The sequence below is a fragment of the Manis pentadactyla genome, chromosome 16 (genome assembly GCF_030020395.1).
Source record: "Manis pentadactyla isolate mManPen7 chromosome 16, mManPen7.hap1, whole genome shotgun sequence".
Taxonomy (NCBI): Eukaryota; Metazoa; Chordata; class Mammalia; order Pholidota; family Manidae; genus Manis; species Manis pentadactyla.
The window spans coordinates 65,473,300-65,485,898 of NC_080034.1; the positions used below are offsets into that span (position 1 = coordinate 65,473,300).

Genomic DNA, 12,599 nt, shown 5'->3' on the forward strand with positions numbered 1-12,599 from the left:
ATGGAATTCAGATGCTTTCTACCAATGCTTCTATTAATTCTCATAATGGTTAATTTCCTATGACCTTGGAATAATTGAATTTCTCTTAAATATTTAAAGAGCGTATGTATTATATCTCACAATGTAATATTTCAAGTTTACATATTTGTACTAAAGCCAGAAATACTTTCAATTTACTGTTTTTAATTTTCAAATTCAGAAAGTATATCCGTGTGCCTTATTAAAGTTTTACATTCATACAACATACTTCCAAATTTATATCCTCTCATTGTGTTTTTAAAAACGAGTGAACTCATAATCATGCTGCTTGGTTAAATTGTCAGTTTTCAGGAGAGTCTTAAAATTGTCAGGAGACACCTAAAATTTATTTCTAGTACTCAAAATATCATTCCACAGTGCTAATTTGCATACAATTTAATAATATTTTGCATCAAGATTTGGATTCAGCATAGTGTATATTCTCCTTTGATATTCCATGTATTAACTTTTGAGTCATGTTAACCTGTGTCAAAGTGCACCAATTCCATGTAGTCCCCTGCAGCAGCACAGGGGATGTCTGTTCATCACATAGCCCACATAACTCTGCACCATGAATTCCCCTCAAGGTCACGTCGCTCCTTCCTGCCGCTTGCCCAGTAATTTGTCCTTAGAGAATCCCACCCCAACAGAGCCAGAGTGGTGATTCTCTCTCTCCAGTCCCCTCTTCATGCTGCTGGGTCATACCTGCAGGGACAGACTCAGAGTAGCACCGTGCAAGAAGCAAAATGACAGCTGAGACCCCAGCTTCTGTCCTCCGTCAGCCTTGTGGAGAGGACTGGATGCAGTAGTTTGGGGGCGCCATGGGCCTTAACGGGAGGAGCGGCAGTAAGAGGGAATGCCCTTGTCCCTGTCCTGTGCCCTGTGGCAAGGGTTCGAGAGTTTTCATAGTAGCCAGGTGAGGACAGGCATCATGATAGAAAAAGGGGTTTAAAGTTCTCAGTGTTTCTCCAGGCTCCACAAATTATCCATCACACTGAAGGTACAGTAACAATACAATACTCATGTGCTGCCTTCTAAATGTTCAGTTTCTTACAAGGTTGATTAGCTTTAGCTTTACAACTTGGTTCATCTGGGGTAAATCAAGCTCTTCCTCTGTAACGTATTTTATGGTCAGATTGACTTAATGGCATAGTATGAACACAGTCATTTAGAAGAGTGTTTTCAGATAATTTCATACTTACAGAAAACCTGCACTATCCCTGATATTCCTTCATTCAGATTTTCCAGTGGTCACTGCACCACTACATTTGCACCATCATAGAGAGTTGTCCACTGTATTTTTCCAATTAGAGGCATAATTTACCACAGAAATACTACATGACCCACATTAGCAAATCAAAATTGTTGATAATTCTTACCTGCAGACCAGCTTTAAATATCAGTAAGTGCATCAACTATGAGAAAAATATGTCTGCATTCTGGACCATAGACTTTCTGTCATTTTCATGACCTCAGTTGGGTTGGAGTCCAAAGTTCTCCAACATCATTATGTGCAGGCTCAAGAGTCCTTGTCTTCTTGGCCTTAGAGGGGAAGCTTTCAATGTTTCACTGCTGAGTATAATGTTAACTATAGGTTTGTTGTATATGGACATTATCATGCTGAGGTTGTTCCTTCTCTCTGTTTCTTGCAGGTTTTTATGGTAAAAGTATATTGTATTTTGTGGCATTCTGACTCTACTGAGATGATGTGATTTTTTTCATTTACTTCTACTATCTCATATGATTTGCATATTGAACTATTCTTGCCTCCTAGGGATAAGTGTCAGCTGGTCATGTGGAAAATCCTTTAATGTGACCTTGAATTTGGTTTACTTATATTTTTAGAAAATGCTTATCTATTTTATTATTATTATTTTTATGAAGGTGTCATTGATATATAGTCTTAATGAATGTTTCACATGAGCAACAGTGTGGTTACTACATTCCCTCTTATCAAGTCCACAACACATACCCCGTTACAGGCACTGTGCATCAGCATAGTAAGAATTTTGCATCTATTTTCAATAAGAATATTGGTCTGCAGTCATGTGTTTTCATGGCATCCTAATCTGGATTGATATCAGGGTAGTGGTGGCCTCATAGAGTGAGCTTGGAAGTGCTCTGTACTCTTCAGTTTTTTCGAAGATTTTGAGAAAGATTGACATGAATTCTTTAAGAGTTTGGTAGAATTCTCCAGCGAAGCTCTCCGACTACTGGAATCTCTTGTACAGCAAGTGTTCTCTTTTTTTTCATTCATTTATTCTTTCATCAAATATTTATTTATTTTATTTTGGTATCATTAATACACAATCACATGAGCAACATTGTGCTTACTAGATCCCCCCCATTATCACGTCCCCACCACATACCACATTACAGTCACTGTCCATCTGTGTACTAAGATGCTATAGAGTCACTACTTCTCTTCTCTGTGCTTTACTGTCTTCCTCGTTCCCCCGACTATGCTATGGGTGCGAATCGTAATGCCCATTACTCCCCTTCTCCCTACCTTCCCACCCACTCTCGCCAGTCCCTTTCCCTTTTTTAACCATTAGTCCAGTGTTGGGTTCTGTGAGTCTGCTGCTATTATGTTCCGTCAGTTTTTGCTTGGTTGTTAACACTGCACAGATGAGTGAAATCATTTGGTACTTGTCTTTCTCCACCTGGCTTATGTCTCTGAGCATAATACCCTCTAACTCCATCCATGTTTTTGCACATGGTGAGATTTGCTTCTTTCTTATGGTGGAATAGTATTCTATTGTGTATATAGAATACTCCTCTTTATCCATTCATCTACTGATGGACACTTAGGTTGCTTCCATTTCTTGGCTATTGTAAATAGTGCTGCAATAAACATGGGGGAGGGGGGTTGCATATGTCTTTTTGAACCTGAGAATTTGTTTTCTTTATGTACATTCCTAGGAGTGGAATTCCCAGGTTACATGGTATTTCTATTTTGAGTTTTTTGAGGAACCTCCATACTACTTTCCACCGTGGTTGAACTACTTTACATTCCCACCAGCAGTGTGGGACTGTTCCTCTTTCTCCCCATCCTCGCCAGCATTTGTTGTTCCTGATCTTTTGATGTTGGTCATCCTAACTGGTATGAGGTGAATATTGTGGTTTTAATTTGTATATCCCTGATAATTAGCAATGTGGAGCATCTTTTCATGTGCCTGATTGCCATCTGAATTTCTTCTTTGGCGAAGTGTCTGTTCATATCTTCCACCTATTTTTTAGAACGGTTATTTCCTTTTTGGGTGTTGAGGTGTGTGAGTCATGTATTTTGGATGATAACCCCTTGTTGGATATGTCATTTACAAATATATTCTCCCATACTCTAGGATGCATTTTTGTTCTGCTGATGGTGTCCTTTTCTGTACAGAAGCTTTTTAACATGATGCAGTCCCATTTGTTCATTTTTTATTTTGTTTCCCTTGCCTGAGGAGATGAGTTCAAGAAAAAGTTGCTCATGTTTATATTCAAGAGATTTTTGGCTATGTTTTCTTCTTAAGAGTTTTATGGTTTCACGACTTACATTCAGGTCTTTGATCCATTTTGAGTTTGCTTTTGTGTATGGGATTAGACAACAATCCAGGTTCATTCTCTTGCATGTAGCTGTCCAGTTCTGCCAACACCAGTTGTTGAAGAAGCTGTCATTTCCCCATTGTGTGTCCATGCCTCCTTAATTTTATATTAATTGGTCATATATGTTTGGGTTGATATCTGGGTTCTCTTGTCTGTTCCATTGTTGCACGGGTCTGTTCTTGTGCCCGTACCAAATTGTCTTAATTACTGTGGCTTTGTAGTAGAGCTTGAAGTCGGGGAGAATGATCTCCCCAACCCTCCACTTTTTCTTTGTTCTCAGGATTGTTTTGGCTATTTGAGTTCTCTATGGTTCCATACAAATTTTAGAACTATTTGCTATAGTTCATTGAAGAATGCTGTTGGTATTTTGATAGAGATTGCATTGAATCTGTAGATTGCTTTAGGCAAGATGGCCGTTTTGACAGTATTAATTCTTCCTATCCTTGAGCACAGGATGTGTTTCTATTTGTTGGTATCTTCTTTAATTTCTCTCCTGAGTGTCTTGTAGTTTTCAGAGTACATGTCTTTTACTTCGTGGTTAGGTTTATTCCTCGGTATTTTATTGTTTTTGATGTAAATGTGCATGGAATTGTTTTCCTGATTTCTATTTCTGCTCATTTATCGTTAGTGTATAGGAATGCAAGAGATTTCTGTGTATTAGTTTTGTATCCTGCAAATTCGCTGAATTCAGATATTAGATCCAGCAGTTTTGAAGTGGATTATTTAGGGCTTTTGATGTACAATATCATGTCATCTGCAAACAGTGAAAGTTTAACTTCTTTCTTACCAATCTGGATGCCCTTTATTTCTGTGTGTTGTCTAATTGCTGTGGCAAGGACCTCCATAACTATGTTGAATAAAAGTGAGAAGGGTGGGAATCCTTGTCTTGTTCCTGATCTTAAAAGGAAAGACTTTCAGCTTCTCGCTGTTTACTATGATGGTAGCTGTCGGTTTATCATATATGGCCTTTATGTTGAGGGTACTTGCCCTCTATACTCATTTTGTTGAGAGTTTATATCATGAATGGATGTTGAAGTTTGTCGAATGCTTTTTCAACGTCCATGTAGATGATCATGTGGTTTTTGTCCTTCTTTCTGTTAATGGCTTTTCTCATATTGTACCTTCCTTGAACCCCTGGAATAAATGCTACTTGATCATGGTGGATGATCTTTTTGATGATAATTTTGAATTCTGTTTGCTAATATTTTGTTGAGTATTTTTGCATCTATGTTCATCAGGGATATTGGTGTGTAATTTTCTTTATTTTGTGGTGTCTTTGCATGGTTTTGGTATTAGAGTGATGCTGGCATCATAGAATGAGTTTGGGAGTATTCCCTCCTCCTCTACTTTTTGGCAAACTAAGGAGGATGGGTGTTAGGTCTTCTCTAAACGTTTCATTAAATTCAGTGGTTTAGGCATCTGATCTGGGGGTTTTGTTCTTTAGGTAGTTTTTTGATTACCAGTTCAGTTTTGTTGCTGGTAATTGGTCTGTTCAGATTTTCTGTTTTTCTTGAGTCAGTCTTGGAAGGTTGTATTTTTCTAGGAAGTTGTCCATTTTTTCTAGGTTATCCAGTTTGTCAGCATATGATTTTTCATAGTATTCTATTATCATTCTTTGTATTTTTGTGGTGCCCATAGTGATTCTTCCTTTATCATTTCTGATTCTGCTTACTTGTGTAGAGTCCTTTTTTTCTTGTTAAGTCTGGCTAGGGACTTACCTATTTTGTTTATTTTCTCTAAGAAACAGCTCCCACTTTCATTGATTCTTTCTGTTTTATCTTTCTCGATTTTATGTATTTGTGCTCTAATCTTATGTCCCTCCTTCTGCTGACTTTGGCCCTCATTTGTTCATCTTTTTGTAGTTTCACTGTGAGTTTAGACTGTTTATATGGGACTGTTCCTCTTTTCTGAGGTAGGCCTGTATCGCAGTATACTTCCCTCTTAGGACGGCCTTTGCTGAGTACCACAGAGAGTGTCAGAACAGACTCCTGTAAGTGTCTGGCCAGCTAGGCTGAGGGACGGCAAGAAAAAATGGCACCCCACAGCCCCTCTTCCCCTGGATACATCTCCAGCATATCCCATCCCTCTGACACACATCCCAATGTTAATCCATAAATCACATATAATTTAGGTGCTTTTCAAACTGCTGGGTCTCAGATGGATCATCAGCACACCCGTCCTCCAGGAGCAGAGGCTAGGCCTCTGAGAGTCCTCTGGCCGTCCCAGAGTTCAGCCACACTGATTCTCAAAGCCAGAGGGCTCATCTTCCTGGGGCGGCCCTGGTGTAGGCTTCATCCCCTCACCCCCCATGCCTGCTTCCTCTCATTCATGGGGGTTGGGGCAGGACAGGAGATGGGGCTGACCACAGCTCTGCCCTTTTACCCTTCTCAGTGTGGCCTCTTCTTGTCATTAGCTATGGAAATTCTGTTTTGTCTTTAGGTTATTTCCAGAGTGGGGCATATTGCATGTAGTTTCCTAGGTGTGTACATGAGAAGAGGTGATCCCAGGGTTTTTCTGCCACGGTCTTCTCAGAATCCCCTCTGTAGCCTACTTTTCTAGGCCTTAATTCCCTCTGCAATGTGAAGAATATATATATATATATATATATATATATATATATATATATATATATATATAAGCAGGCCTTTAAGATTAATTCTCTTTTAGGTAAGATATTCCAAAAGTCTTTTTATAAACTAATTACCAGGAAATAAAGGATTCTGGAAGTACACTTACAAAGAGAAAGGTGGTTTTTTTAAAAAAAGAAGGTAACATTGTTTTATTTGAGCTATAGTTAAATTTACTGAAAATTGTTTAGCCAGAAATAATTTGGTAAATGATCAATTCACTGAATGACTAACAGACCTAAAACCGTCAGACCAGACACCTTAATCCAGGTTTAAAACATTCACCACAGGTATTTCAGGCAAGGCCTAGAATAGGTACAGTTTCCAATTCTGAAAAATGTAAGTTCATTCATTCATTTATATAACATTGATCAGTCAGGAAGTGCTAGGCATCCCAAATATTAATGTGAGAAATTGACAGTTGCCTAGGACTGCAGATCTGAGAGGAAATACTTGAAGCAAACGTTTGGTGATACTAAAACTTAAAGAACAAAACAACAGCAAAGAAAAATATCAGCAAGGGATATGGCTGGTAATTGTAGGTCTGCTTTTGTTATGTAGCTGTATTCCTATTATTGTTATGTGTGTATGCAATTTAATTAGTAGTTTGATAAAACCTGTACATGCTTATGTTACTCTACAAGAAGATATGTCAAAGAAATAATCAATCTTCCCATGTTTTCTTCTGTCTGCTACTTCTGTAGCTTTTCTTCTTCCTTCCTAATTACAACCCTTAAATAGAATTCATGCCTCATATCAAATTTACCGAGTATCATAGTTCTTCCAAGTGGTAAAGATACCTCAAGACAAATGCTGGGCATAGAAGCCACAGGGCATAAATCTGCAAAGAAGTAAAAAGCTAACCTTGTCAAACAATATTGCTTCTCTCTCACCAACTTTACATTTCCCTGTATGGCCCCGGAAGATGACTGGTTAGCCAGAGATGGGTAAGATTCCTCAAGGGAGGAACAACCTAAGACAGGCACAGTCGCAGGGGGGCCATCAGGTGAGAAATTGGGGATCAACAGAGGTGAGGCTTAGAACTTCACCCCCCCTGTTTTGAGAGAAATCTTCTGCATACATGGATGTTTTGTCGCCCATGTCTAGATTGGATTAACACACAGTCTACAGGCACAGACCTGATCATCTACATTTGCCCTCTTAGAGCACTAAATTATGTTTTCTACCTTTATCTTGCATCTACCTACCACTCCAGCATTTTATCTTAAAAAAAAATAATAATAATAAGGGAGAAATGTGGGATTCACATATAAATCAAGTATAAAAATCAAATCTGACTTGATTGTTTATAGTTCATGATGCGTGATCAAAACTGAAAGTTTCTGTTATATCACTGCCCTTGCACTGTTCCCCATGTAAGAACTTATTCACTATGTAAGAAGTTGTTCACCATGTAAGAACTTGTTCGTTATGCTTCAGAAGATTGGAGACTGTTGAGAATTAGGCTTGGGGTGGATTAATGATTGTGCATTGAGTCCCCTATACAGAATTTTATTGTTAACCACCATTTGATCAAGAAATATGAGAGATGCCCTCTCAAACAAACAAACAAACAAAATGAACTCAAAATTGATCATAGGCCAACATGTGAAGTGTAAGAGTTTCAGAAGAGAACACAGAACTATTCAGGAGTAGGAGAAGGGGAAGAGTTCTTAGCACCAAAGCGCAATGCATAAATTAAAGATTGATAACTGGGATTATCTCAAAATGCAAATTAAAAGCATAAATACATACCAGTAGACTAACCCATTCAATGGCTACATTTAAAGACTAATAATAACAAACATTGGCAAGAGTTTGAAGCATTTGGAACTCTCAACATTGCAAGTGGGAATATGAAACAATACAACCACTTTAGAAAATCTTAAAAATAAACACTGTATCTCCTAGCAATCCCACTTCTTAGTACTTACCTAAGACAAATGGAAAAATATACCCACATGGAAATGATGCAAATGTTCATAGTGGCTTCATTCACAACAGCCCGAAACTAGAAATAATACCCACTAACTGGAGAGTGGATTTTGAAAAGTGGTACATCTATATAAGGAAATACCACTTTCTAATAAAAAGAAAAAGAAGTGTTGATACACACATTATCAATGAATCTTAAACTAATTAGGCTGAAGGAAGGAAGTCAGATGAAATAGTGTACATATTGCATGGTTCCCATTTTATAAATTTACAGGAAAAGAAAACTACGTTGTCAAAAAGCAAATTACTAGTTGCCTGTGGCCAGGAGTAGAGAGAAAACTGCACTGTAAAGGGGCAGAAGGAATCATTGGGAGGTAATCGAAATGCTATTTGCTTGATTGTGATTGTAGATTCATAATTGAATAATATATATAAATGTGATCGAATTGTACACTTTAAGTGGATGTGTTTATTATTCTGAAGTTTATTATACTTCAGAATAGGTTTTTTTTAAATCCCCAAACTTGAGGTTGGAATATATTGGCTCTTTCTCATGTGATGGCATTGTTCTTCAGTTTGATTAGTGTGTGGATTACATGCATGTATACATTTGTCTAAACCCCTCAAACTCTGTACCTAAGATTTATGCGTTTTACTATATGCAAGTATGCTTCAAAAAAAGAAAAATCTCAGTAAGTTGGCAAATCATTCAGTGAAAGCTGACTTTTGGTGGAATGGGTTCCCTCATTTACTTATTTACTGCTCCCCTCCCTATTAAACCATCCTGAAGTATATAAACTCAAACAAAAATGGGAGCAACAAAAGGAACATAAAGACAGCAACGATATAAAGGGACAAGTGAGACTTGATCACACGTCCTATTAAGACCTGAACACGGGCCGGTGGACAGGGGACTCTGGTTGTCAGTGAGACAGGAAGTCCAGTTACTTAGACAGCTCAGTGTCCGCAAGGCACAGTGAACACAGACCAGTTGCTCATGAGACGTTTAGCTATACTTTGGAGTATCATTTATGAAGAGTAATGGGAATATTGAAATAAAAACTCACATTTAAATAAAATTTCATAATCTTAAAAAAATTCTGAATAATAGAAACATTCTAAAATCAATTCATTTGAGGTAATTTTTCTAATCTTGAAATACTTGAAAGTAATAAATTTATTTGCCATTTTCCTCAAGTATTTCTCCATCTTCTATCTTAACTTCGTTCAGGAAGAAAACTTTCCTACTCTTTGCCTTTTCCATGTTACTTAGAGGCCACTTCAGACCTGCCTGGTCTCCAGTCGGGCTTCTTTCCCTCACATCCAGGCAGTCCTCTCTCCAAGAAAAGAGCCTCATTATTTACCTGCTTTTCTAGCTCTAGTTCTCAGGCCCTAAGTCAGACCATCTTTATTTGTTAAGTGGACATTTGAGACAACTTTCTGTCCCGACCTCTGCATCCTTTTTCAGACTCATCACCTACTCAAGGTGACGTTCTGGGATCGCCTGAGTCAGAGTGACCCGAGTCTGAGGTCCCAGTTAGAGATGCTTGTCCTTTGAGGAGAGGACGCTCTCCCACTTAACCTCTGTAGAGAATGTGCCTGTATAGAGTAGGTGCCTCAAGTGTCTTAAGTAGCGGAAACTGTCTTTATGATGACGCATCACAGCCTAATAGTATACTGGTATGTGTTACAGTGTAGAGTGAACTTTACTCATTTACTATGATTATTTCATTCAGTCTGAAAAAACATAAACCTTTTCTTCTATCTCACCATAGTATTTATAGAAATGAATGTGTTACTGCTAGTGATTTAAATTAGTAACTGTAGAAAGGAGAATTATAATGGTATAAAAGGCTTAATCTGTCACCATCTCTATCTTCTTAGTCATCTTTTTTCATTTTATCCTGTTTCTTTTAGATCTTAAAGATTATTTTCAGGAACCATTTACTATCTTAGTCTTAGAAATTAAGGAAAGAATAAACTCCTTTTTATGCATAATTTCTGAATGATGTAAAAGCATAGGAATCAAATGATATAAATTGTATTTGCCTTTTCTAAGGAAAAGTTTATTGACAAAAAATACTTCTTTTTTTCATCACCCACAATTGTTTTGAGTGTTGAGTGAATTAAAGTTTTAATACAAGCTTGATATTTTCCTAACAATCCAGTTCTCATTTTATGAAATCCCGGAGTCAGAAGATAGCCGGTTACATGAATCGCCCTTAGATAGTATTTATTTATAAATGCCAAAAGCAAAAATGTAAATGATGTCATTTGTCAGGTGAATTTTGGACACCAAAATAATCTGTACCTTTTTGGACACAGGTATATTTTCCTAGCTGAATAAAATATAACTGTGTAAAAATTATAACTAGATAAAAAAAACGATTAATTGATGGAACCCTTGAAATTCAGTCAAAAGCTCCCCATGCTGGTGAACATAAAGCTGTTCTGCTGGCTTCCTTCTTAGTGTTTCATGGTGTAAAAATGCAGTTAGTACAAGTGCTGATCCCACTGACTTCATTTGAAATCTCAGCAAAAATTCTCTCGTCAGAATTAATATTTAAAATGGGAATTACTGAACAGATTTAGTTTAGATATTTTTTTGACATGTAGACACTGAGTATATGCATTGTTTTTTTCTGTAACCCTGCCATAGCATCATCTTGACTGTGCTTTCATGCCTGAATATTGTGATGAGTATCAAGTATAAAAATGTCTTTGTAATATCAGTGAAGTACATGTAGTGGCTAATACCCCAGGTTTTAGAGAGAGACAGTCCTGGGTTCAAATCACACATTTCTGTTCCTTATTGCCAGGGCACCTCAGGAAACGATTTAACCTCACTTGGTGTGTGATTCCCTCAATGGTAATACAGGGACAGTAAAACCCACCTTCCTAGGTAAAATGATTATGAAGATTAAAGTAAAGAGTGCATTCAAAATGCCTCGGACAAAGCACGGTGCTTGGACTGTGGGGTCTAACTGTCCTCCATGATGGGGGAAGAGCAGTGCTTGTGTCCATGGCACCCACTGTGTGAGGTCATCATGTGCCATAATTCTGAGCTTGGCACCACAGCATAAAAGGCAGTCAGGACTGCTGGCTCTGGCTGCAGAAGTGCCCAGAGTGGTTCAGGTGAATCCTGCTTTGAGATTCTTTGAAGGAATAAGAAACATTTAAAAATTTTCTTAACGTTCACAGCAAAGGAATTCTCTGTCAAAAAAGAAGTATAAGGTAATTTAAAATTTTTTAGAAAGGTTACTTTGAAAGGTTGCTTTTCCTATGTCTGGAAATACTACTTTGGACTCCAAATAAGGTCATGTAACAGTGTATTTGTTTTGATTGCCTTACGGAGGACAAACAGCTCTTCTTTATTACCTATGCATTAAGCAGGCTTCTTCCTGTAATACACTAGCGTTATGCTTTTGTATGTTTCCATAAACCTTTTTTTTCTTCTCTCTCACCGTAGTATTTATAGAAATGAATGTGTTACTGAAAGATTTAAATTAGTAACTGTAGAAAGGAGAATTATAACGGTATAAAAGGCTTGATCTGTCACCATCTCTATCTTCTTAGTCATCTTTTTTCTCTTTATCCTGTTTCTTTTAGATCTTAAAGATTATTTTCAAGAACCATTTACTATCTTAGTCTTAGAAATAAAGAAAAAAAGAATAAACTTTTTATGCATAATTTCTGAATGATGAAAAAGCATAGGAATCAAATGATATAAATTTAATTTGCTTTTTCTAAGGAAAAGCTTACTGAGAAAAAATACTACTTTTTTTCGTCACCCAAAATTGTTTTGACTGTTGAGTGAATTAAAGTTTTAATACTAGGTTGAGATTTTCCTAACAATCCATTTCTCATTTTATGAAATCCTGGAGTTCGAAGATAGCCCAATACATGAAACACTCTTAGAAAGTATTTATTTATAAATGCCAAAAGCAAAATGTAAATGATGTCATTTGTCAGGTGAATTTTGGACATCAACATAATCTCTACCTTTTTGGACACAGGTATATTTTCCTATCTGAATAAAATATAACTGTGTAAAAATTATTACTGGATAAAAAAAAGATTAATTGATTGAACCCTTGAAATTCAGTCAAAATCTCCCCATGCTGGTGAACATAAAGCTGTTCTGCTGGCTTCCTTCTTAGTGTTTCATGGTGTAAAAATGCAGTTAGTACAAGTGCTGATCCCACTGACTTCATTTGAAATCTCAGCAAAAATTCTCTCGTCAGAATTATTATTTAAAATAGGAATTACTGAACAGCTTTAGTTTAGATATTTTTTTGACGTGTAGACACTGAGTATATGCATTGGTTTTTTCTGTAACCCTGCCATAGCATCATCTTGACTGTGCTTTCTTGCCTCAATATTGTGATGAGTATCCAAGTATAAAAATGTCTTTGTAATATCAGTGAAGTA

General features: G+C 37.1%; 1 protein-coding gene across 1 annotated transcript in view; it reads left to right on the forward strand.

Annotated features, from left to right (window-relative positions):
* Positions 1-12,599, forward strand: part of LOC118914172 (bromodomain adjacent to zinc finger domain protein 2B-like) — a 244,635-nt gene that overhangs the window by 156,254 nt on the left and 75,782 nt on the right. The gene's annotated exons all lie outside the window — the stretch shown is intronic.